Genomic DNA, 22,573 nt, shown 5'->3' with positions numbered 1-22,573 from the left:
CCTATGCGAATAGCCGATATGCTTATTAATGATGCTTCTGGACATAAGGTCATTAGCTTTCTTGATGGTAATGCGGGGTATAACCAGATTTTTATTGCCGAAGAGGACATGTCCAAAACGGCTTTTCGATGCCCTGGTTTCCTTGGTTTATTTGAGTGGAGTGATGACCTTTGGATTAAATAATGCCAGCGCCACGTTTCAAAGGGCTTTGGATTTAATTTTTCATGATTTACTCGGTGTCATACTTGAGGTCTATATTGATGATATTGTTGTCAAATCGGATGCTTTTGAATCTCACTTGGCCGATTTGCGTTTAGCTTTTGAAAGAATGAAAAAGTATGGACTGAAGATGAATCCTTTGAAGTGTGCATTCGGTGTGTCAGTTGGTAAGTTTTTGGGTTTCATTATTCATGAAGATGGCATAGAGATTGATCCCAAAAAGATAGAGGCCATACAGAAAGTGGAGGCTGCAACATGCAAGAGAGATATGCAAAAGTTCCTTGGCAAGGTCAATTATTTGAGGAGGTGCATAGCTAATCTGTCAGGGAAGGTTGATGCGTTTACTCCTATCTTCGGTTAAATAATGATACTGATTTCACTTGGGGGGCAAAACAGCAAGAAGCATTTAATATGATCAAGACTTATTTGGGCACTCCTCCGGTGATGAAAGCACCCAAGCATAGGGAACCCTTCAGGCTTTACATTGCACCAGAGGAAGGAGTTATTGGTGCTGTTCTGACTCAACCGAAGGAAAAGAGCATGCCATCACTTATTTGAGCCGCCGTTTATTGGACGCCGAGACAAGGTATACATTTATTGAAAAGTTATGTCTATGTTTATATTATGCTTGCACAAAATTGAGACATTATTTAGTGCCGAGTGCTTGCATAGGAGCTTGTCAGACCAAGGTCATTAAATACATGTTGCATAGACCAATTCTTAGTGGTAGAATTGGCAAGTGGGCTTATGCCTTGATTGAATAGATTTGGCTTATGAATCTCTAAAATCCATGAAAGGCCAAATCGTTGCTAATTTTATTGTTGAACATCGGATTGATGACAAGCATGATGGTGATATAAATCTTGTCTCACTAGTACCATGGATATTATATTTTGATGGTTCAGTTTGTAGCAATGGCCAAGGTGTTGGTATTGTTTACATATCCCCTCATGGTGCTGTTTTTGAAGCCTCTTGCCGCTTAGAATATTTTTGTACAAACAATCAAGCCGAATATGAAGCATTATTATTCGGTCTGGAGATGTTACTTGCTATAGGTGTTACACATATTGAGGCTTATGGTGATTCATTATTAGTAGTGCAGCAAATATCCAAAGTCTTTCAATGTTTTAACGAATCACTTAATGTCTATCTTGATAAATGTCTAGATATAATTTCTATTTTGGATTATTTTAGCATTCCTCATATATCTATACATGAAAATTGGAAAGCAAATGAGTTGGCACAACAAGCATCCGGCTATCATGTTGATCATGGCATGTTTCACATTTCTGAAAAGCCGATGTCTAGTCTTGCCAACATAGGGGAGGCCGAACCGGAGCCCACTGTTTCGGCCGCTAATGAAATATTCAATGCAGGAGAAAATCAAGACTGGAGGAAACCCATCATTGATTATTTGTGTGATCCTTGTAGAAGGGTGGACAGGGCTGTTCAGCGTATGGCTTTCAAATACACAATGAGAGATGTTGGTCTCTATCGCCGAACGGTCGATGATGTTCTTTTAAAGTGCTTGGATGAGGACCAAGCAAGAATTTCTATGGGAGAGGTCCATGAAGGTATTTGTGGCACTCATCACTCGGCTCCCAAGATGAAATGGTTACTACGACGTGCTGGGTTTTATTGGCTGACTAGGATTAATGATTGCTTCAAATATTATAAAGGATGTGAAGCTTGTCAAAAGTTTGGTGATATTCAGTTGGCTCCTGCTGCTATGTTACATCCCATTTATCAAGCCGTGGCCTTTCAAAGGATGGGGTTTAGACTTTATTGGACAAATTCATCCGTCTTCCTCAAAGGGGCATCGGTTCGTATTGGTAGCAACCGATTATTTCACTAAATGGTCTGAAGCAATACCTCTCAAGAAAATGACACATACAAAGGTAATTAAATTCATAACCGAGCACATTATTCATAGAACCGGCATTCCTAAAACATTGACTAAAGATCAAGGTTCATCTTTCATGTCACACCAAGTCAGAGAATTTACCGAATCTTATAACATAAAGTTGTTCAATTCCTCTCCATATTATGCCCAAGCCAATGGACAAGCTGAGTGTAGCAATAAAATTCTAATTAAACTCATCCAGAAGAAGATTGAGGATAATCCAAGGAGATGGCATGAGTTGTTATTTGAAGCTTTTTGTGCACATAGAATTTCAAGGCATGGTGCTATGAAGGTGACTCCATTTGAGCTAGTATATGGTCAAGAGGTTGTTTTACCAGTGGAAGTAAATTTGAATGCTTTGAGAATAGCCAAACAAAATGATTTATCGCCAGTGGACTTTTATAACTTGATGATGGACAATATTGATGAGGTTGCCGATAAACGTTTGGCCGCTTTGAAGTCCATAGAGAGAGACAAGTTGAGGGTTGCGAGAGCTTACAATAAGAAAGTTAAGTTGAAGAATTTTCAAGTTGGTGATCTCGTCTGGAAAGTGATTCTGCCGATTGGTTCAAGAGATAAAAAATTCGGGAAATGGTCTCCAAGTTGGGAAGGTCCTTTTAGGATTACAGGAGTGGTTCCCGGAAACTCATATTTGGTGGAATCTGTACAAGGCACATTGTTACCTCGAGCTCTCAATGGCAAATATTTAAAGAAATATCACCCAAGTGTGTGGCAAGAAGCCTAGATAGGCAATGGCCGATAGATAACTATCGCCCTTAGCATAAACATGGCCGATACATAAGTATCGTCCTGAGAAAAATAAATGGCCGATGGAGTGTTGACATCGTCCTTAGAACAAATACATTGCAAATTATTTTTCGGCACGCAAGTTTTGCCGAAAAACAGGGGGCATGTGTTGACACCAGATTTTGGCACAGTCAAGAATTTAAATAATATGGCTTCAAATGGAGAAGTGATCTACATAAAAAAGTTTCGTATTGTCGATATGAACATCTTTGAAGTTTAGACCATCGGCATCCGATCTTATCTCGAAGGACAAAGTTGTATTCGAAATACCAAGATTTTGTATTCAGAACACTATTCGGCTGATTACGCCCCAGAACTGCCTCGTATGGAAAAATGATCTACATGAATTGTCTTCGTCTCGTCGAAACGATCGATTTTGATATAAATATCATCTTAATCCAAGGTCGTATGCAACCCGTGGAGGCAAAACAAGGTCAGAAACAGAAGCTGCAGAGTCATTTCGGACCGACCGAGTTGATTTGATCGGTGAGACCGAGTTTGTCCGAAAATTTACCAGGAAGTTGGCAATGTTGACTCGGTAGGACCGAAGCAAACCAATCTGTGAGACCAAGATTGATCCGTAAATTACAGAAGGTTACAGAGAGTTGGCCACGTTCACTCGGTGGGACCGAAGCAAACCAATCAGTGACACCGAGATTGATCCGGAAATTGTCAAAGATTCATGTCCGAGTTAGGTTAGGGTTTTTGATGTTTTGGACGGAATTTTTAGTCCTTTTCTTGTATGGAAAGTCCAGCCGCCTCATAAATAGATGAGAGGTGACGGCTGATTGAACAACACACAATCGCAAAAAACACATCTACTACTTTTCATCTACGTTTTGTTTCTCCCCTGTTCTTGCTTCCTCGTTCTTCATCGTTCTTCGTGTTGGAGAGCTGCGAATCCCAAGGCTCTAGGGGCGGCTGGACCGACCTAGGGCAGCCGATAGCCGCCGCACTCCCCGACGGGGTCCCTCCCGGGAGTGTGGGGTTTCGGCTCCTCAAAAGCTGTCACCGGTCGACTTGCGAATCGCGCTTCTGGTGAGAATCCTTCGACGTGAGCTGCGGTGCATCACCCCTAGCGTCGAGGGTACATGTGACGTGTTCATGTGCGAATAGGTAGCCTCTCTTATGGGGAAATGTAGTCTTGTGCTTCCATGAGCCATAGTACTCCGCTACAGCCCAGTTCACCAGAGTCCTGCTAGCCCACCACTACTGCTCCGGAACACTTGACTGGCCGGCATGTGATTCACTTCGTTATTGTGTCTGTCCCTTCAGGGAAATGTCATGCGGTGACATCCGGAGTCCTGCCTAGCCTGCTACACCCCAGTTCACCGGAGTCCTGTTAGCCCAGTGCTACAGCCCGGATTCGCACGCTGCTAGCCGACATGCTCGATGTTAATTCATGTATGCCTGTCCCCGTAAGTTAGTGCCAGTTTGGGTTCACGACTAGTCATGTCGGCCCGGGTTCTCTCTCATATGGATGCTAGCGACACTATCATATACGTGAGCCAAAAGGCGCAAACGGTCCCGGGCCATGGTAAGGCGACACCCGTGGGAATACCGTGCGTGAGGCCACAAAGTGATATGAGGTGTTACCCGCTAGATCGTTGTCACTTGGAATCGGGGTCCTGACAGCTTTGGTATCAGAGCCTGACTGCCTGTAGGATTTGTTGGGGAACGTAGCAGAATTTTAAAACTTTCTACGCATCACCAAGATCAATCTATGGAGTCATCTATCAACGAGGGAAAGAGGAGTGCATCTACATTCCCTTGTAGATCACGAGCAGAAGCATTCAAGAGAACGGGGTTGATGGAGTCGTACTCGACGTGATTCAAATCACTGATGACCAAGTGCCAAACGGACAGCACCTCCGAGTTCAACACACGTACGGTTGGGAAGACGTCTCCTCCAACTTGATCCAGCAAGGGGGAAGGAGAGATTGATGAAGATCCAGCAGCACGACGGCGTGGTGGTGGAAGCAACGGTGATCTCGGCAGAGCTTCGCCAAGCGCTGGGAGACGGAGGAGTGTCACGGGAGGGAGAGGGAGAGGCCAGGGGCTTGGGTGCGCAGCCCTCCCTTCCCCCACTATATATAGGGTGCCTAGGGGGGGTGCCGGCCCTAGGAGATCCAATCTTCTAGGGGGGCGGCGGCCAAGGGGGGTGCCTTACCCCCCAAGGCAAGGGTGGCGCTCCCACCCCTAGGGTTTCTAACCCTAGGCACAGGGGAGGCCCAAGGGGGGGGCGCACCAGCCCACTAGGGGCTGGTTCCCCTCCCACTTCAGCCCATGGGGCCCTCCGGGATAGGAGGCCCCACCCGGTGGACCCACGGGACCCTTCCGGTGGTCCCGGTACAATACCAGTGACCCCCGAAACCTTCCCGATGGCCGAAACTGTACTTCCTATATATAAATCTTTACCTCCGGACCATTCCGAAACTCCTCGTGATGTCCGAGATCTCATCCGGAACTCCGAACAACTTTCGGGTTACCGTGTGCTAATATCTCTACAACCCTAGCGTCGTCGAACCTTAAGTGTGTAGACCCTACGGGTTCGGGAGACATGCAGACATGACCGAGAAGCCTCTCTGGTCAATAACCAATAGAGGGATCTGGATACCCATGTTGGCTCCCACATGCTCCACGATGATCTCATCGGATGAACCACAATGTCGAGGATTCAATCAATCTGTATACAATTCCCTTTGTCAATCGGTACGTTACTTGCCCGAGACTCGATCGTCGGTATCCCAATACCTTGTTCAGTCTCGTTACCGGCAAGTAACTTTACTCGTACCGTAATGCATGATCCGATGATCAACCACTTGATCACATTGAGCTCATTATGATGATGCATTACCGAGTGGGCCCAGAGATACCTCTCCGTCATACGGAGTGACAAATCCCAGTCTCGATTCGTGCCAACGCAACAGACACTTTCGGAGATACCTGTAATGTACCTTTATAGTCACCCAGTTATGTTGCGACGTTTGGCATACCCAAGGCACTCCTACGGTATCCGGGAGTTGCACAATCTCATGGTATAAGGAAATGATACTTGACATTCAGAAAAGCTACAGCAAACGAACTACACGATCTTTGAGCTAAGCTTAGGATTGGGTCTTGTCCATCACATCATTCTCCTAATGATGTGATCCCGTTATCAATGACATCTAATTTCCATAGTCAGGAAACCATGACTATCCTTTGATCAACGAGCTAGTCAACTAGAGGCTCACTAGGGACGTGTTGTGGTCTATGTATTCACACATGTATTACGATTTCCGGATAACACAATTATAGCATGAATGATAGACAATTATCATGAACAAAGAAATATAATAATAACCATTTTATTATTGCCTCTAGGGTATATTTCCAACAGTCTCCCACTTGCACTAGAGTCAATATTCTAGTTACATTGTGATGAATCGAACACCCATGTAGTTCTGGTGTTGATCATGTTTTGCTCTAGGGAGAGGTTTAGTCAACGGATCTGCTACATTCAGGTCCGTATGTACTTTACAAATATCTATGTCTCCATTTTGAACACTTTCACGAATGGAGTTGAAGCGACGCTTGATATGCCTGGTCTTCCTATGAAACCTGGGCTCCTTGGCAAGGGCAATAGCTCCAGTGTTGTCACAGAAGAGAGTCATCGGGCCCGGCGCATTGGGTATGACTCCTAGGTCGGTAATGAACTCCTTCACCCAGACTGCTTCTTGTGCTGCCTCCGAGGCTGCCATGTATTCCGCTTCACATGTAGATCTCGCCACAATGCTTTGCTTGCAACTGCACCAGCTTACTGCCCCACCATTCAAAATATACACGTATCCGGTTTGTGACTTAGAGTCATCCAGATCTGTGTCGAAGCTAGCATCGACGTAACCCTTTACGACGAGCTCTTCGTCACCTCCATAAACGAGAAACATCTCCTTGGTCCTTTTCAGGTAGGATATTCTTCACTGCTGTCCAGTGTTCCATGCCGGGATTACTTTGGTACCTTCCTACCAAACTTACGGCAAGGTTTACATTAGGTCTGGTACACAGCATAGCATACATGATAGACCCTATGGCCGAGGCATAGGGGACGATACTCATCTTTTCTCTATCTTCTGCCGTGGTCGGGCATTGAGCCATGCTCAATCTCATACCTTGCAATACAGGCAAGAACCCCTTCTTTGACTGATCCATTTTGTACTTCTTCAATATCTTGTCAAGGTACGTACTCTGTGAAAGACCAATGAGGCGTCTCGATCTATCTCTATAGATCTTGATGCCTAATATATAAGCAGCTTCTCCAAGGTCCTTCATTGAAAAACACTTGTTCAAGTAGGCCTTTATGCTTTCCAAGAATTCCATATCATTTCCCATCAACAGTATGTCATCCACATACAATATGAGAAATGCTAGAGAGCTCCCACTCACTTTCTTGTAAATGCAGGCTTCTCCATAAGTCTGCATAAACCCAAACGCTTTGATCATCTCATCAAAGCGAATGTTCCAACTCCGAGATGCTTGCACCAGCCCATAAATCGAGCGTTGGAGCTTGCACACCTTGTCAGCATTCTTAGGATCAAAAAAACCTTCCGGCTGCATCATATACAATTCTTCCTTAAGGAAACCATTAAGGAATGCCGTTTTGACATCCATTTGCCATATCTCATAATCATAGAATGCGGCAATTGCTAACATGATTCGGACGGACTTCAGCTTCACTACGGGTGAGAAAGTCTCATCGTAGTCAACCCCTTGAACTTGTCGATAACCCTTAGCGACAAGCCGAGCTTTATAGATGGTCACATTACCATCCGCATCTGTCTTCTTCTTAAAGATCCATTTATTTTCTATGGCTCGCCGATCAATGGGCAAGTCAGTCAAATTCCATACTTTGTTTTCATACATGGATCCTATCTCAGATTTCATGGCTTCCAGCCATTTGTCGGAATCCGGGCCCGCCATCGCTTCTTCATAGTTCAAAGGTTCACTGTTGTCTAACAACATGATTTCCAAGACAGGGTTGCCGTACCACTCTGGTGCGGAACGTGTCCTTGTGGACCTACGAAGTTCAGTAGCAACTTGATCTGAAGTTTCATGATTATCATCAACAACTTCCTCTCTAGTCGGTGCAGGCACCTCAGGAACATTTTCTTGAGCTGCGCCACTTAACGGTTCAAGAGGTAACACTTCATCAAGTTCTACCTTCCTCCCACTTATTTCTTTCGAGAGAAACTCTGTCTCTAGAAAGGACCCATTCTTGGCAACAAAGATCTTGCCTTCGGATCTGAGGTAGAAGGTATACCCAACAGTTTCTTTAGGGTATCCTATGAAGACGCATTTTTCCGACTTGGGTTCGAGCTTTTCAAGTTGAAGTTTCTTGACATAAGCATCGCATCCCCAAACTTTTAGAAACGACAGCTTAGGTTTCTTCCCAAACCATAATTCATACAGTGTCGTCTCAACGGATTTCAACGGAGCCCTATTTAAAGTGAATGCGGTAGTCTCTAAAGCATAGCCCCAAAATGATAGCGGTAAATCGGTAAGAGACATCATAGATCTCACCATATCTAATAGAGTGCGATTACGACGTTCGGACACACCATTACGCTGAGGTGTTCCAGGCGGCGTTAGTTGTGAAACTATTCCACATTTTCTTAAGTGTGTGCCAAATTCGTGACTCAAGTATTCTCCCCCACGATCTGATCGCAAGAACTTGATTTTCCTATCATGTTGATTGTCAACCTCACTGTGAAATTCCTTGAACTTTTCAAAGGTCTCAGACTTGTGTTTCATTAAGTAGACATACCCATATCTACTCAAGTCATCAGTGAGGGTGAGAACATAACGATAGCCACCGCGAGCCTCAACACTCATTGGACCGCACACATCAGTATGTATGATTTCCAATAAGTTGGTTGCTCGCTCCATTGTTCCTGAGAACGGAGTCTTGCTCATTTTACCCATGAGGCATGGTTTGCACATGTCAAATGATTCGTAATCAAGAGACTCTAAAAGTCCATCTGCATGGAGCTTCTTCATGCGTTTGACACCTATGTGACCAAGGCGGCAGTGCCACAAGTATGTGGGACTATCATTATCAACCTTACATCTTTTGGTATTCAGACTATGAATATGTGTAGCATTACGCTCGAGATTCATTAAGAATAAACCATTCACCATCGGAGCATGACCATAAAACATATCTCTCATATAAATAGAACAACCATTATTCTCGGATTTAAATGAGTAGCCATCTCGTATTAAACGAGATCCTGATACAATGTTCATGCTCAAGGCTGTCACTAAATAACAATTATTGAGCTTTAAAACTAATCCCGTAGGTAAATGTAGAGGTAGCGTGTCGACGGCGATCACATCGACCTTGGAACCATTCCCGACGCGCGTCGTCACCTCGTCCTTCGCCAGTCTCCGCTTATTCCGCAGCTCCTGCTTTGAGTTACAAATGTGAGCAACCGCACCGGTATCAAATACCCAGGAGCTACTACGAGTACTGGTAAGGTACACATCAATTACATGTATATCACATATACCTTTAGTGTTGCCGACCTTCTTATCCGCTAAGTTTTTGGGGAAGTTCCGCTTCCAGTGACCACTTCCCTTGCAATAAAAACACTCAGTCTCAGGCTTGGGTCCATTCTTTGGCTTCTTCCCGGCAGCTTGCTTACCGGGCGCGGCAACTCCCTTGCCGTCCTTCTTGAAGTTCTTCTTACCCTTGCCTTTCTTGAACTTGGTGGTTTTATTCACCATCAACACTTGATGTTCCTTTTTGACTTCTACCTCTGCTGATTTCAGCATTGCAAATACTTAAGGAATGGTCTTTTCCATCCTCTGCATATTGAAGTTCATCACAAAGCTCTTGTAGCTCGGTGGAAGCGACTGAAGGATTCTGCCAATGACCGCGTCATCCAGAAGATTAACTCCCAGCTGAGTCAAGCGGTTATGCAACCCAGACATTCTGAGTATGTGCTCACTAACAGAACTATTTTCCTCCATCTTACAGCTGCAGAACTTGTCGGAGACTTCATATCTCTCGACTCGGGCATGAGCTTGGAAAACCATTTTCAGCTCTTCGAACATCTCATATGCTCCGTGTCGCTCACAACGCTTTTGGAGCCCTGGTTCTAAGATGGAAAGCATGCCGCACTGTATGAGGGAGTAATCATCGGCACGTGTCTGCCAAGCGTTCATAACGTCTTGGTTCTGTGGGACAGGTGCGTCACCTAGCGGTGCTTCTAGGACATAATCTTTCTTGGCAGCTATGAGGATGATCCTCAGGTTCTGGACCCAGTCCGTATAGTTGTTGCCATCGTCTTTCAGCTTGGTTTTCTCTAGGAACGCGTTGAAGTTGAGGACAACGTTGGCCATTTGATCTACAAGACATTTTGTAAAGATTTCAGACTAAGTTCATGATAATTAAGTTCATCTAATCAAATTATTCAATGACCTCCCACTCAGATAGACATCCCTCCAGTCATCTAAGTATAACATGATCCGAGTTACCTAGGCCGTGTCCGATCATCACGTGAGACGGACTAGTCAACATCGGTGAACATCTTCATGTTGATCTTATCTTCTATATGACTCATGCTCGACCTTTCGTTCTTCTGTGTTCCGAGGCCATGTCTGTACATGCTAGGCTCCTCAAGTCAACCTAAGTGTATTGCGTGTGCAAATTTGTCTTACATCCGTTGTACTCGAATGTTAGAATGTATCACACCCGATCATCACGTGGTGCTTCGAAACAACGAACCTTCGCAACGGTGCACAGTTAGGGGGAACACTTTCTTGAAATTTTACGAGGTATCATCTTATTTAAGCTACCGTCGTTCTAAGAAAATAAGATGTAAAACATGATAAACATCACATGCAATCAAATAGTGACATGATATGGCCAATATCATTTGCTCCTTTGATCTCCATCTTCGGGGCTCCATGATCATCGTTGTCACCCGCATGACACCATGATCTCCATCATCATGATCTCCATCATCGTGTCTTCTTGAAGTTGTCACGTCAACTATTACTTCTACTACTATGGCTAACGCTTTAGCAATAAAGTAAAGTAATTACATGACGTTTATGTTGACACGCAGGTCATAAATAAATAAAGACAACTCCTATGGCTCCTGCTGGTTGTCATACTCATCGACATGCAAGTCGTGATTCCTATTACAAGAACATGATCATCTCATACATCACATATATCATTCATCACATCCTTTGGCCATATCACATCACAAAACACTTGCTGCAAAAACAAATTTAGACGTCCTCTAATTGTTGTTGCAAGTTTTTACGTGGCTGCTATAGGTTTCTAGCAAGAACGTTTCTTACCTACGCCAAAACCACAACGTGAATTGCCAATTTCTATTTACCCTTCATAAGGACCCTGTTCATCGAATCCGATCCGACTAAAGTGGGAGAGACAGACACCCGCCAGCCACCTTATGCAACTAGTGCATGTCAGTCGGTGGAACCGGTCTCACGTAAGCGTACGTGTAAGGTTGGTCCGGGCCACTACATCCCACGATGCCGCCGAATCAAGATAAGACTAGTAACGGCAAGATAATTGACAATATCGACGCCCACAACTACTTTGTGTTCTACTTGTGCATAGTAACTACGCATAGACCTAGCTCATGATGCCACTGTTGGGGAACGTAGCAGAATTTCTAAAATTTTCTAAGCATCACCAAGATCAATCTATGGAGTCATCTATCAACGAGGGAAAGAGGAGTGCATCTACATACCCTTCTAGATCATGAGCGGAAGCGTTCAAGAGAACGGGGTTGATGGAGTCGTACTCGATGTGATTCAAATCACCGATGACCAAGTGCCGAACGGACAGCACCTTCGCGTTCAACACACGTATGGTTGGGAAGACGTCTCCTCCAACTTGATCTAGCAAGGGGGAAGGAAAGGTTGATGAAGATCCAGCAGCACGACGGCGTGGTGGTGGAAGCAACAGTGATCTCGGCAGAGCTTCGCCAAGCGCTGGGAGACGGAGGAGTGTCACGGGAGGGAGAGGGAGAGGCCAGAGGCTTGGGTGTGCAGCCCTCCCTTCCCCCATTATATATAGGGTTCCTAGGGGGGCCGCCGGCCCTAGGAGATCCAATCTCCTAGGGGGGGCGGCGGCCAAGGGGGGTGCCTTGCCCCCCAAGGCAAGGGTGGCGCCCCCACCCCTAGGGTTTCTAACCCTAGGCACAGGGGAGGCCCAAGGGGGGGCAGCAGCCCACTAGGGGATGGTTCCCCTCCCACTTCAGCCCATGGGGCCCTCCGGGATAGGTGGCCCCACTTGGTGGACCCCCGGGACCCTTCCGGTGGTCCCGGTACAATACCAGTGACCCCCGAAACCTTCCCGATGGCCGAAACTGGAATTCCTATATATAAATCTTTACCTCCGGACCATTCCGGAACTCCTCGTGACGTCCGGGATCTCATCCGGGACTCCGAACAAATTTCGGGTTACCATGTGCTAATATCTCTACAACCCTAGCGTCGCCGAACCTTAAGTGTGTAGACCCTACGGGTTCGGGAGACATGCAGACATGACCGAGAAGCCTCTCTGGTCAATAACCAACAGCGGGATCTGGATACCCATGTTGGCTCCCACATGCTCCACGATGATCTCATCGGATGAACAACGATGTCGAGGATTCAATCAATCCGTATACAATTCCCTTTGTTAATCGGTACGTTACTTGCCCGAGACTCGATCGTCGGTATCCCAATACCTTGTTCAGTCTCGTTACCGGCAAGTCACTTTACTCGTACCGTAATGCATGATCCCGTGATCAACCACTTGATCACTTTGATCTCATTATGATGATGCATTACCGAGTGGGCCCAGAGATACCTCTCCGTCATACGGAGTGACAAATCCTAGCCTCGATTCGTGCCAACCCAACAGACACTTTCGGAGATACCTGTAATGTACCTTTATAGTCACACAGTTACGTTGTGACGTTTGGCATACCCAAGGCACTCCTACGGTATCCGGGAGTTGCACAATCTCATGGTCTAAGGAAATGATACTTGACATTCAGAAAAGCTACAACAAACGAACTACACGATCTTTGAGCTAAGCTTAGGATTGGGTCTTGTCCACCACATCATTCTCCTAATGATGTGATCCCGTTATCAATGACATCTAATGTCCATAGTCAGGAAACCATGACTATCCTTTGATCAACGAGCTAGTCAACTAGAGGCTCACTAGGGACGTGTTGTGGTCTATGTATTCACACATGTATTACGATTTCCGGATAACACAATTATAGCATGAACGATAGACAATTATCATGAACAAAGAAATATAATAATAACCATTTTATTATTGCCTCTAGGGCATATTTCCAACAGGATTACCAAGCAAAGCTGGTCAAAGTCGTGTCTAGAAATGCTTTAGTTATATAAGGGAATTGATTGTGGATGGGAACGTAAGGCTCTTTTTACTCCTTATCCTCATGACCTTCTCATCTGAGTCATCTTATCTTTTCTACGGGGTTAAGAACTAGGCCTTCTCATCTATCTGTCAGGATGACATGTTACTAAACCATAGTTGCCTAGGATTGTTGAGTTCAAGCCCCAATTCAGTTTCTACTACTTCCGTGTGTTCATAGCTGGTCTCGGAATCTTGATATTGTGATGTTGAGTGGTGATGCCACCATTTTGGCAGGATGTCTCAAATCATTTTCAGTATTTACAGCCGTTATGCTGTCGGAGTCATCCCAGGTTTCTAAATAGTCTGATGCACTTGAAAATCTTTCCTCCATGTTCCCGTTGTATTTTTGGGCCAGATTAAGCACACTAATCGGTGTGTTGAGATACTCTGTTGCCTTGACGTGTATGTTGGAGTTAGTATTATGGCCCTAGGTGTCCTCGAGAATTTAGCAATGCTTTCGTATCCCTAGTGTGATGATTCTGGCCATCATTCTTGAAAGCATCCCATGATGCCATTTAGTAGTAGGTATTCTACTCATGTGTTCTTGACCCAAGAATCACTCTGTTCACTTCCTGTTGATATTGCTGCTAGTTCCTTTAGGATATTACTAACCTTTGCGATAGTCCTCGAGGTCCGTGGTATTTCCTTCTTCCAAATACCATGAATCATTAAGGCAGAAGTTCTTTGAACCAAAATATCACCATTAGAGTACTCCTGAGGAGTTCTCCATTCATAATTGTGATTCTGCCAGTTCTACCTTTCTGCATGGGTTATCCGGAAGAAATATGTTGAACTCATTCGACATACTAATCTATGCATCCACAACTCAGAAAGTTATATGTTCCTTTGAGTTGTCCACCTTCAGTTATATTCCGACCTTCATCTATCAATTGATAGTCAAGAGTATGTGAGCATTCGTTCATCGGTGCTTATCGTTCTTGTGGTCCGTCAAGCCATTCTAGTTCAGAATGACTAGGAGAAACAAACTCCAGAACCTCATCCATATCTAGGATTGGGTCAAAGCAATTGTATTCCGCAGATCAAAATGCCAATCCATCTTTTGCTCTGTTCTACCTTGAAGTGTTACCATCTTCATGTCAAGAATATCATAGGAATTGCACCATCTCTTATGAATTTTGACACAGTGATAATTCTTGCCATCATTGTTCATTCCTCGGCTCCCGTGTTATTGTAACCGGAATGCTGGCAAGTGAGTTGTGATGTGTGAAATCAATACTCCTAGCAACTCCATTGCTTGGTAGTTAATGGACAATATTCTCATTCTTAGCGTGTTGGTTATTGAATCATCATCCTAAGATTGATCGTGTTATCTAGTCCTTATTCTGGTGCACTCCTCGATTAATGAGTTAGCATTATGTCAATCCCTCACTCTTTTGATCATATCATCTTGCCCTGGAAAGCAAGGTTGTTCTCGAGCTTAGTAACATATCGGTGGTTCGTGATTTTCCGAAGATCTTCTCAGAAGTATTACCTGGTTGTCACCTGACCGCTATGTTGATTTCATGATCAAGTTGGTTTTCTTATAAATCACCCCTTCTCCAAGAATCTATGTTGGATACCCCTGAGCTAGTTGGTTAAGCTGAACAACAACTTGGAGAGTTGGAAGATAAAAGCTTGCCTAACTTAGTTCATTCCAAAGGGATATTCTTGTGTAGTGTGTGTTGAAGAAAGATGATATCTCCATCGATTGGTCCCTGTGATCGGTTGTTGGACCTATTGTCTTATCAATCCTTTGATTTGAGTGTGGGCTATCGTCAAATCAAATCAGTACCAACGATGTTCGTAATGTTGTCTTACTCGTGGTTGATCCCTCGAGCATACACCATTACATCTTTTGGTCTGACCAATACTAACACATTGTTCAGATAATGGTGGAAGTCTAGTGATATGGAAATTCCGAAGAGTCGCTGTTGAGCCCATCAGCAGCATTTTGTCTCCTCCATGATTCATGTTGAACATCAACCTAGTGTTGGGAACTTCGTAAGCAATGCCTTCGTGTTCCGTTCATGAAGCTCATGCTTGGATACAAGAAGTGACTTCCTCTAATTCACGTGCATTTGGTGCAAGTTGCCGTCGTGACTTTGAGAAAGTTTGTTTTGCTTCCTATGGAGTCATCCCAAGTCAGTCATGTATGCGCGACATATTCTTTGGTTTGATAGGTTTGGCCACCTCCATTCCATAGGTAATTCCTAGCACACCAATCCACTGATTGATTTGTTCAAGATAAAGGAGTCTGTTCTAAGGTCATTACTTTAGACTTCCGCACGGAGACTTCGATATCATTAATGATGGTTCCCTACCAGAACTCGGTAGTATTTTGTTGTAAGACTACCATGTGATCATGCTTGTCTGGGACAACGTGTTCACAGGTTTGTAGCAGAACCAGCTCATGTTTTGGAGCTTGCTATCGTAGTTCATTTCCCGAGAATCTCGCAACATCATCCCGTTGATTTGTGTTGCAACCTATCCTTGTCAGACATGTTGCCTGAAATATCCTATTACCAACCAGATCTGAATCTCAGGCAGATATGATGGTTGAAACATTCCCAACATTTACATTTTGTTCCCAGCTTGCACCGCCATTGTGTCATCCTACTATGGACTAACCTTCTCAGTAATTACTAATTAGGATCATCTTCAAAGTGGTCCTACCATGGGTCCCATCTATTTCTGGTGATAAGCAAAAATCACTCATTGTGTTGTCTTCAACAAGGTAGTCCACATCACCATTCTAGTCTGAGTATGCCATCCTTTCCCGACTCCTTCAAATGATCGATTGTGATTGCCTTAGGCTAGTATGAAGAGTTTTAATGATCTATGAATCAAAAGTAATTCTTTTTGCCACTTAAGGGAATATTTCTGTGAGTCACCTTCCTTAAGATGTCTCGTTATGGTATCATGACAATTATCTCCTCACTACTTTGAAACCATGCACCCTCCTACTTAAGCATGGAATTGTTGCCTACCAAATTGAACCTTTATCATCCACTTCTTTCCAACACCCCTGATGTGTGTTTCGTGTCTCAGCTCAAGAGATGTTTTATATCTCACTCCATGAGTTGATCTTGAGTGCTCGATCTTCGAGGAGATCGATGCCTGTAGAATTTCTTCTGCCGTCATAATGTTGGATGAAGATTCCGAAAGCAAAGACGTCAAGATCAAGATGACGCAATAAATCAACATCCTTGGGAAGGGCAGTTGGTCGAGAAGATTGTGATAGTTTTGTGACCCTCTTCCTTCTTACCTCACGTCTTGAATCTCGGGACGAGATTCTTGTTTAGTAGGGGTGAGTTGTCACATCCCTACCTTTACCTTGACCTAGACTAGCTAGTCATGTGTGCATCATGTTTAAATTTCAATGAGTTTGAATTGGGGACTGTTGAAACCCTAGCACAGATGAATCCAACCAGGTTCAAATAAAAAAATCATTTTCAATGAACCCAAAATTCCTTTGGAAAAGTTCATCATTTTTTAATTGGTCTAGAACCTCTGCCAAAAATGGTGCACATTTTCCTAGGTCACTTTGGATTTTTGAATAAATTCATAGAGTATTAGAATTTGGGCATTTAATTGCTATAAATAATAAAAATGCCCAAATAATTCTGAAAGTGGTTGAGGGCTATTGGAAATATTTTCAAAAGTGCCCACAATTATTTTTAGGGTTTTTGAAAATGCCTTAGCATTTTATTTAAGTCAAAACAATTACAGAAAAATAGAAAACAGAAACAAACAGAATAGAAGAGAGAGAGAGAGAGTTTACCTGGCAGCCCACTTACCTGGCCCAACTCCTCTAGCCGGCCCAGCCTACCTGGATATGCCAGTCGTCCTCAACCTCGTGCCAGAGGGCACGAGGGCGCGTGCCCGACACGCACACGCTACCTCCTGCTTCCACCGCGACGGCTCGGCCCTTCTAGCATTGCCAAGCGACTCTCCTCAGTCCCCTGTCACTTTCCCCTCTCTCCCTGGAGCTCCTCCCCTCCTCTATCTCTCGGCCCCAAGCAAGACCGAGAACCGCCGTCGCCGCCGTTCGCCGTAGTCATAGCCACTGCCACCCCCTCGCCCCTCTGACGTGCCCATGGGCTCTGCCTCTGTCCTCTATGCCTCCAGCGCGTCGAGCCGACCCCTGTATCATCGTCCCGAGCAACTCCGGCGATCCTCTGCCGTCGGGTTTGGTCGCCGGCGTTCAACTCCGGCGTACTGACGTGGCAACATCATTAGTGGCTAATGACCCACTAACTACCCCCCTGGCTCGCTGACATGCGGGCCCCACTGCCTAACTAACCAGCTAACAAAAATAGTTTAAGTTTAATCTAAACACAGTGGCCCCACGCGTCGGCGTTGACCTCGCTGACGTGGCCGTTGCACGGACCCACCTGTCTGTGACACTAAGTGTCTCATTGTCATTGACCAGTGGGTCCCACTGGTCAGGTTTGACCTGGACCGTGCCCCGTTGACCTGCTGACGTCATGATGATGTCAGGCTGACGCAGTAATCCTTTTCTGGAATTTAAATAAATCTTAAATGATTTGTTTAATTCAGAAAATATCCAAAACTTTGAAAAATCATAGAAATTAATCTATAGCTCCAAATGAAATAAATTATATATGAAAAATTATCAGAAAAATTCAAGGAATCCATCCGTACCATTTTGATGCATGTTTGAACAATGTTTGTCCTCTATTTTGGACAAAACAAATAAAGGGCATTTAAATAATCATATACGGAGTTGGAATTTGAATCATGTATTCAAACCAACTTCATTTAAATCATAGCTAGATGCATTAGCTCAAATCACAGCATATTGCCTTGTCATGATCATGCATCATATTGTGGCATTGCATTGATTGTGTTCTTTCTCAGTTACCGGTGTTTGTCCCCTCTCGATAGACGTGGTTCCGACGATGTGACCGATGACACCGATGAAGAACTATACTATCTTCAGAAGTGCCAGGCAAGCAAAAACCCCTTGTTCATTCCGATACAATCCCACTCTCTCGCTCCTGGTCTCTTTTACCGCATTAGGACAACAACGTTTCAACTGTTACATGATGCGGTAGCTGAAACCCTTTCCTCTGCATGACCTGTCATTGCCACAGTAAATAGATGAAACCCACTAGCATGAGTAGGAGTTGTTTGAGCCCTGATGTGCCTACTCATTCATGCTTGTTTGTCATGCCTGCTATTGCTTAGAGTTGTGTCAAGTCTGATTCATCGGGGATGATTTGGAAAGTTGTGAACATGTCCTACTGTTGAGAGCTAAGTGTGTGAACACGATTTGGTAAAGGTAGCGGTGAGAGGCCATGTAGGAGTACATGGTGGGTTGTCTCATTGAAGCCATCCTTAGGAACTGAGTTCTGTGTTTGTGATCGATGAACAGCTACTACCACACATTGGAATGCTTAAGTGCCCCTCTCGACTTATTAATCAACCTGATATCTGTCTAGGAGTTGCAACTAGTTTCTGGTGTTTGTAGGTTGTGTTAGTAGTCTACCAAGTGGCACCCGATACAGGTGGGCTTGGGACAGACTAGGCACAGTGGCACGGTGTACCAAGTGGCACCTGGTTGGTGGGCTTGGGAACCCTGCTCACATCGTTTGGGCTGTGAGCGACACCCCGGCCGGATCTCCTTGCGGATGGAACCCTAATATGCGATAAACCTGGACTAGAGACTTGTCGGTTAGTCAGGTCGTGGCCAACTCCCTCGCCAGGCTTCCGCTTGAAGGTTGCCGAGATACACGATATGTACATGGTGGTAAGTGGCGAGAGCGTGTGTGAAGAAGTACACCCCTGCAGGGTTATCATTATCTATTCAAATAGCTGGGTTCCTCGGATATGGAAACTTGGACCCCTTGCATAGTTCATAGACAAGTGAAAGTGGATACTCTAAAATGCGCAAGATAAGCGTGAGTGCTATGGATGGCATTCTCGTAGGGAGACGGGAGTGCATCCATAGTGGTGTATTGATATGGTGAATATGTGGACTCGTGTGCGCCACCTCAAAAGAGTTACTTGCAGTCATAGTTTAGGATAGCCACTGAGTCAAAGATGGCTTGCTGCAGTCAAACTCCACCACCCCTTTGTTGATACTGATGCATATGTAGCTAGTTCTGATGTAAGTCTTGCTGGGTACATTTGTACTCACGTTGCCTATTTTATGTTTTGTAGAGAGACGTCAGTCTTGCTAGTAGTTCTGTGTGGACTTCGATGTTTAGCTTGATACCTCAGCTACGATCTTGTGCCCTCGGCAGGATCTGGTAGATATTCAGGCTTCTCAGCCTTTTTCATTTGTAGATGTCTGTACTCAGACATGTTAAGCTTCCGCATGTGCTTTGACTTGTATGCTCTGAATGTTGGGTCATGAGACCCATGTTTGTTTTATCTGGCTCTTCGGGGCCTAATGAATAAATACTTTGAGTCGTAGAGTTTTGTTGTGATGCCATGTTGTATTTACACATATCGATCATATTGTGTGTATGATTGAAATGCTTGGTATGTGTGGGATCCGACAACCTAGTTGTTTATCCTTCGTAGCCTCTCTTATGGGGAAATGTAGTCTTGTGCTTCCATGAGCCATAGTAGTCCGCTACAGCCCAGTTCACCGGAGTCCTGCTAGCCCAACACTACTTCTCCGGAACACTTGACTGGCTGGCATGTGATTCACTTTGTTCCTGTGTCTGTCCCTTCGGGGAAATGTCACGCGGTGACATCCGGAGTCCTGCCTAGCCTGCTACAGCCCGGTTCACCGGAGTCCTGTTAGCCCAGTGCTACAGCCCGGATTCGCACGCTGCTGACCGACATGCTCGGCGTTGATTCATGTATGCCTATCCCCGTAAGTTAGTGCCACTTTGAGTTCACGACTAGTCATGTCGGTCCGGGTTCTCTGTCATATGGATGCTGGCGACACTATCATATACGTGAGCCAAAAGGCAAAAACGGTCCCGGGCCATGGTAAGGCGACACCCGTGGGAATACCGTGCGTGAGGCCGCAAAGTGATATGAGCTGTTACCGGCTAGATCGTTGTGACTTGGAGTCAGGGTCCTGACAGAACGACGGGGAAGCCCACCGACAGGGGCTGTCTAAGCGACACGGGCGGCGAGGGCTCGACATGCGTCTGACATGGAAGCGGTGGAGCGGTGGGACGTGGATCAGCGGAAGGAACGCTTTAGCGCACCCCTACCTGGCATGCCAAATGTCGGATTTCGGGTTCCGGCAAAACCCTTGAGGTTCGTACACTGGGGTGCGCATGAAGACCTCTCCTCCCTCTAGCTCATGCCCTCACCGCAATCTCAAGGCTCAGCGCGTCGAACTCGCAGAACAAACGGACACAAGATTTATACTGGTTCGGGCCACTGATGTGGTGTAATACCCCACTCCAGTGTGGTGTGGTGGATTGCCTCTTGGGCTATGGATGAACAGTTACATGGGAAGAACAGCCTCCTGAGGAGAGGTGCTCTTGTGCTTGGTGAGTTTGTGTGTGGCCTTGGTGGAATGGATCCAGTCCAAGATTCGATCTCCCTATACGGTGGTGGCTAGTCCTATATATAAAGGCCCGGGCCCTCTTCGCAAATATTAGGCGGGAAGGGATCCCACAACAGCCAATTTGAAGGACAACACCTACGTGACGCCCCGAGACCGATGCGCCAGGTGTGTTCCAGTTTTTCGCTGTTGTTGCCTTGTCTGTCGCTTGCGTGTTGCATCTTGCCATGTCATCATGTGCATTGCATCATCATGTTTTCAAAACTTGCATTCGTCAGGGTTCTCCCAGTTCTCCCTGTTGTCCGTTCTGAGCCCAGACACACTTGCACGCGCCTGCGACACGTCGGAAATATTATTTTATAAGTAGTCGGAAAATATTCTCGGAATGGGTTGAAAGTGTAACACCCCGGATGTAATTTACCTTAATTGTATTCCAACTCTTGCCATTTCCTGCACTAAGTTATTATATTTCCTTGTTGTCGGGTTTTTGCCTCCGTGTGTTTTTGTCTTTGTCATGCATCTCATATCATGTCATAATGTGCATTGTATTTGCATACATGTTCATCTCATGCATCCGAGCATTTTCCCCGTTGTCCGTTTTGCATTCCGGCGCTCCTATGTCCTTCGGTGGTCCTTTCTACCTCTTTTCGTGTGTGGGGGTTAAACGTTTTCGGATTGGACCGAGACTTGTCAAGCGGCCTTGGTTTACTACCGGTAGACCGTCTGTCAAGTTTCGTGTCATTTGGACTTCGTTTCATACTCCAACGGTTAACCGAGGGATCGAAAAAGCCTCGTGTGTGTTGCAGCCCAACACCCCTCCAAACTGGACCAAAACCCACCTAAACTTCCTCCATCATCTAGAGCGTTCGATCACGATCGCGTGGCCGCAAACTGCACCTCATTTGGAGTTTCCTAGCTCCCTCTACCTCTATAAATAGCCTCCCCTCCGAAAATCCCGGGTCTCCTCTCCCCCCAAACCATAAATTCCCTCGCGCGCCGCCGGACATTGTCCGATCCGGCCGGACGCACCACTGCCACCCACTCCCGAAGCGCCACGTGTCCAGCGCCAGGTCACCCACCGTCGCGGCCCACCGAGCCCGCTCGGGGCCCCCGCGGCCCAGGGCGCCGCCGCCTCGCCCGAGCGGATCCGCCGCCCGCGCCGCCAGGGCGCCTCGCCACCGCCCTTCCTCGCCGCCGCCTGCTTCCTTCGTCCCGATGCCGCGCCGCCGCCCACCGGTGCAAGTCCGGCCGCCGGAGCCCGCCACCGCCAAGCTCCGCCGCGGGCGCCCTTCTCCGCCCGGCGCCGCCACCGCCCACGCCGCTGACCACCAGCCGGCCACCTCCTCTTCGGACGAACTCCGGTGCAACTCCGGCATCCTCGGATCCGCCGCCGCTACAGTACCCGCCAATCGCATCTGGATCTGGATTATCTCACGGTTGACCTTTTCTTCCTGAAACCCTAGGTTTTTGCAATCTTTGACAATGCCATAACTCTGCATCCGTAGCTCTAATTCATGCGTGTAGCATATCTAAATGTTCGTGTCGAAGATTACATCATTTCATCTCATAGCATCATTTTCATTTGAGCTCATCTTAATGCCCGAAATGATGTTGGAAGAGGGCTATGTGATGATTATGTCAGATCTATTTCAGCAAATGGCTTTTTGTCATTTTTGCCATGATT

This window comes from Triticum urartu, chromosome 6A (genome assembly GCF_056163025.1).
Source record: "Triticum urartu cultivar PI428250 chromosome 6A, HENAU_Tu73, whole genome shotgun sequence".
Lineage (NCBI taxonomy): Eukaryota > Viridiplantae > Streptophyta > Magnoliopsida > Poales > Poaceae > Triticum > Triticum urartu.
This window is presented reverse-complemented; position numbering follows the sequence as displayed.